The sequence below is a fragment of the Megascapheus bottae genome, chromosome 5 (assembly GCF_031878675.1).
Source record: "Megascapheus bottae isolate mThoBot1 chromosome 5, mThoBot2.hap1, whole genome shotgun sequence".
Taxonomy (NCBI): Eukaryota; Metazoa; Chordata; class Mammalia; order Rodentia; family Geomyidae; genus Megascapheus; species Megascapheus bottae.
This window is the reverse complement of record NC_143513.1, coordinates 12022365-12027364: the sequence shown is the minus strand read 5'-3', so window position 1 is coordinate 12027364 and position 5000 is coordinate 12022365. Positions and strand designations below refer to the sequence as shown.

The 5000-nt window shown below is 56.7% G+C and overlaps 2 non-coding genes across 2 annotated transcripts; both read left to right on the top strand.

The window, feature by feature from the left end:
- Positions 1 to 140: 140 nt before the first annotated feature.
- On the top strand, positions 141 to 259 carry LOC150062943 (5S ribosomal RNA). The gene has a single exon (XR_016535652.1). It is a non-coding gene; the product is annotated as a 5S ribosomal RNA (ribosomal RNA).
- Positions 260 to 2786: 2527 nt separating this feature from the next.
- Positions 2787 to 2905, top strand: LOC150062942 (5S ribosomal RNA). Its single transcript, XR_016535651.1, has one exon. It is a non-coding gene; the product is annotated as a 5S ribosomal RNA (ribosomal RNA).
- The last annotated feature ends 2095 nt before the right edge of the window (positions 2906 to 5000 follow it).

The window sequence follows — 5000 nt, the reverse complement described above, 5'->3', positions numbered from 1 at the left end:
CCAAGCAGCGGCAGCAGGTGCGTGTGAGGCCAGAGCGGCAGAGGCAGAGGCTGCAGAGGCTGGCAAGGGTGCAGCGGCGAGCGGAGGCTCCCCGCAGAGGCAGCGAGCAGCAGTTGGGGCTTTGGGAAGCAGTGTGAGGCGTCTACGGCCATACCACCCTGAACGCGCCCGATCTCGTCTGATCTCGGAAGCTAAGCAGGGTCGGGCCTGGTTAGTACTTGGATGGGAGACCGCCTGGGAATACCGGGTGCTGTAGGCTTTTGCCTCCGCTCCCCAGCCCACTAGGCTGCTTGCTGCCTCACAGCCACTGCCCAATACTTTTAGGCTCACTCACTGCCTCGCACCTCCACCTCAACCCAACATCACACCAGCCACAGGGGAAAAGACAGCTAGCTGTCTGGATGCACAACTCACACCACACAGCCTGGCAGGCACGCAATGCTTTCCACCTAGGAAAAGCAGGAAAACCCAGGCCTGGGCCGGCCTGACGCCCAGCCTCACCGCTGACAGCTTGGCCTGAGACCACACCACATTCCTACACAGGACAGGACACTTCTTCTGGGCAGCACAAAGGCACCTGGCCTCCTCTTGCTCCTGCAATCCTGACCACATCCTCCCAACCACTCCTGAAAAGCAGCTCATGAACACAAGGCTAGGCTTGTGGCTCCAGGACTGAAAGGCCTGCCCGGCCAGCCGGAACTCACACCACCCTGGGTTAAGCCCTGCTACCCCAGATGGCTTGGTTGCGGGCTTGGAGGCTTCCTCCTGCCATGGGTTGAGTTTGCGTGGGCCGGGTAGATGGGCTCATGGGGAAAGTGGATGGAAGTGTACATGGATGCATGGATGCATGGGTAGACAGCTGGATGCATGGCTGACTGGATGGATGGCTGGATGGATGGCTGGATGGATGCCTAGGTGCATAGTGGGTGTATGGATGGATGCGGGCACGCATGCATGCATGCATGGATGGTGGATGCATGCGTGCATGGTTGGGTCGGTGGATGCATGCCTGGATCCACCCATGGATGCCGGGGTGGCTGGCCGTACAGCCTGATTCATGGATGGATGTTGATTGGATGGATGGTGGATGGATGGACGGAGCCACGCGTGGAAGGATGCATGGATGGATGGACTGAAAGATACATAGATAGATAGATAGATAGATAGATAGATAGATAGATAGATAGATAGATTGATTGATAGATACATAGATCGACCGATGGATGGATGGATGGATGGATGGATGGATGGATGGATGGATTGCTGGATGACTGGCTGGCTGGCTGGCTGGCTGGCTGACTGGCTGGCTGGCTGGATGGATGGATGGATGGATGGATGGATGGAGGGATGCTGAGACACTCTGCAGTGTGTACTGACAGTTTCAGCTGGCCTAGCACTGACTGGGAGGCTCTGAGTTCTCTTCCCCACAGTGGGCAAACAAGCAAACACTGGCTGCTTCTTTCCTCTTCTTCCTGCTAGAGACACACGTTGTCCTTTCGCGGGGTGCACTGCATAGACTTGGAAAGTAGCGGCAGGGTAGATGAGGAGGAACGAGGCCCGGGAAACGGGCGCCGGCAACGTTGCCGAGACAAATGCTCCCGGAATTCTGGAGTTCCTGGATTCCAAGCACAGAGCACCCTTTTCTTGCTTGGGTGGAGGGCTTCCACTCCAACCCGAGGCATGGGTGTGTGTTCCAGTGAGGCTTGGCCTTAGGTTGTTAGCCTTCTTGGGAGCCTGAGCACTAAGGATGAGGGGTTCCAGTGGGCTGAGACGTGAGGCCACGGTTCTGCTTCCACTTAGGCTTCCCATTCCTGGTAGGCTAAGCATAGCAACCTAAAGAGGCTGCATCAGAGGTGCCACTGAAGGCTCTCATGAGATGGGAGGCTTAGGGTGACACTGGGCTGGGGCTTTGGCTCCGGGTCAGGGTCAGAATGGGGCTCAAGTTTAGCGTCAGGAAGAGGTAGGGGACAGGTTGAAGGTGTGATTTCAGGCAGACATTGTGGCTTAGGGTGAGTCTTGGGAGAGGTTTGGGCTTAGGTGTGGGCTTGAAATCGGGTAGAGGCTTTAGGTGAGGCTTACTGGTGGGGCGAGGAGTGACACTCTCCTTAGGATCCATTTCTGGCTTCGGCTTCCATTTAGGATGAGGTTTAGGTCGAAGGTCCTTCTGAAACAGCACCAGCCAAGTGAATTCCACATTGCTCTGCAAACCCCACTCTTCTCCTCGCATCGTGGCCGGTGGCCAAGCAAGGTCGGGGAGGTAGAGGAGTGAGATCCAAATCTTGAAGAAGCAGCCAAACTCTCCCACATCCATGCAAAGATCACATCGGGCCCTTGGTAGTCGTGGCCTCTGAAGACAAGTGGTGAACCTTGCAAGTCACCTGGCCTTAAAGCTGCTCTTCAACGTGCAACCCTCATGCAGGCTAGAGGGTTACATGGAAGGTGAGCCTCTGGGAAAACAGTCCTGCGTCCTCTGCCTTCCCAAGAGACAGAGAGCAACAGAGACAGACAGACAGACAGACAGACAGAGGGAGAGAGGGTGAGAGGGAGAGAGAGAAAGCGAAAGAGGAGGAGAAAGGCAGCGGTGAGCGGCGGCGAGAGCAGCAGGCTGGGCGCAGAGGCTGTGCTGGGTGGGTTGGATCAGGTCCCCCAAGCAGCGGCAGCAGGTGCGTGTGAGGCCAGAGCGGCAGAGGCAGAGGCTGCAGAGGCTGGCAAGGGTGCAGCGGCGAGCGGAGGCTCCCCGCAGAGGCAGCGAGCAGCAGTTGGGGCTTTGGGAAGCAGTGTGGGGCGTCTACGGCCATACCACCCTGAACGCGCCCGATCTCGTCTGATCTCGGAAGCTAAGCAGGGTCGGGCCTGGTTAGTACTTGGATGGGAGACCGCCTGGGAATACCGGGTGCTGTAGGCTTTTGCCTCCGCTCCCCAGCCCACTAGGCTGCTTGCTGCCTCACAGCCACTGCCCAATACTTTTAGGCTCACTCACTGCCTCGCACCTCCACCTCAACCCAACATCACACCAGCCACAGGGGAAAAGACAGCTAGCTGTCTGGATGCATAACTCACACCACACAGCCTGGCAGGCACGCAATGCTTTCCACCTAGGAAAAGCAGGAAAACCCAGGCCTGGGCCGGCCTGACGCCCAGCCTCACCGCTGACAGCTTGGCCTGAGACCACACCACATTCCTACACAGGACAGGACACTTCTTCTGGGCAGCACAAAGGCACCTGGCCTCCTCTTGCTCCTGCAATCCTGACCACATCCTCCCAACCACTCCTGAAAAGCAGCTCATGAACACAAGGCTAGGCTTGTGGCTCCAGGACTGAAAGGCCTGCCCGGCCAGCCGGAACTCACACCACCCTGGGTTAAGCCCTGCTACCCCAGATGGCTTGGTTGCGGGCTTGGAGGCTTCCTCCTGCCATGGGTTGAGTTTGCGTGGGCCGGGTAGATGGGCTCATGGGGAAAGTGGATGGAAGTGTACATGGATGCATGGATGCATGGGTAGACAGCTGGATGCATGGCTGACTGGATGGATGGCTGGATGGATGGCTGGATGGATGCCTAGGTGCATAGTGGGTGTATGGATGGATGCGGGCACGCATGCATGCATGGATGGTGGATGCATGCGTGCATGGTTGGGTCGGTGGATGCATGCCTGGATCCACCCATGGATGCCGGGGTGGCTGGCCGTACAGCCTGATTCATGGATGGATGTTGATTGGATGGATGGTGGATGGATGGACGGAGCCACGCGTGGAAGGATGCATGGATGGATGGACTGAAAGATACATAGATAGATAGATAGATAGATAGATAGATAGATAGATAGATAGATTGATAGATACATAGATCGACCGATGGATGGATGGATGGATGGATGGATGGATGGATGGATGGATGGATGGATTGCTGGATGACTGGCTGGCTGGCTGGCTGGCTGGCTGACTGGCTGGCTGGCTGGATGGATGGATGGATGGATGGAGGGATGCTGAGACACTCTGCAGTGTGTACTGACAGTTTCAGCTGGCCTAGCACTGACTGGGAGGCTCTGAGTTCTCTTCCCCACAGTGGGCAAACAAGCAAACACTGGCTGCTTCTTTCCTCTTCTTCCTGCTAGAGACACACGTTGTCCTTTCGCGGGGTGCACTGCATAGACTTGGAAAGTAGCGGCAGGGTAGATGAGGAGGAACGAGGCCCGGGAAACGGGCGCCGGCAACGTTGCCGAGACAAATGCTCCCGGAATTCTGGAGTTCCTGGATTCCAAGCACAGAGCACCCTTTTCTTGCTTGGGTGGAGGGCTTCCACTCCAACCCGAGGCATGGGTGTGTGTTCCAGTGAGGCTTGGCCTTAGGTTGTTAGCCTTCTTGGGAGCCTGAGCACTAAGGATGAGGGGTTCCAGTGGGCTGAGACGTGAGGCCACGGTTCTGCTTCCACTTAGGCTTCCCATTCCTGGTAGGCTAAGCATAGCAACCTAAAGAGGCTGCATCAGAGGTGCCACTGAAGGCTCTCATGAGATGGGAGGCTTAGGGTGACACTGGGCTGGGGCTTTGGCTCCGGGTCAGGGTCAGAATGGGGCTCAAGTTTAGCGTCAGGAAGAGGTAGGGGACAGGTTGAAGGTGTGATTTCAGGCAGACATTGTGGCTTAGGGTGAGTCTTGGGAGAGGTTTGGGCTTAGGTGTGGGCTTGAAATCGGGTAGAGGCTTTAGGTGAGGCTTACTGGTGGGGCGAGGAGTGACACTCTCCTTAGGATCCATTTCTGGCTTCGGCTTCCATTTAGGATGAGGTTTAGGTCGAAGGTCCTTCTGAAACAGCACCAGCCAAGTGAATTCCACATTGCTCTGCAAACCCCACTCTTCTCCTCGCATCGTGGCCGGTGGCCAAGCAAGGTCGGGGAGGTAGAGGAGTGAGATCCAAATCTTGAAGAAGCAGCCAAACTCTCCCACATCCATGCAAAGATCACATCGGGCCCTTGGTAGTCGTGGCCTCTGAAGACAAGTGGTGAAC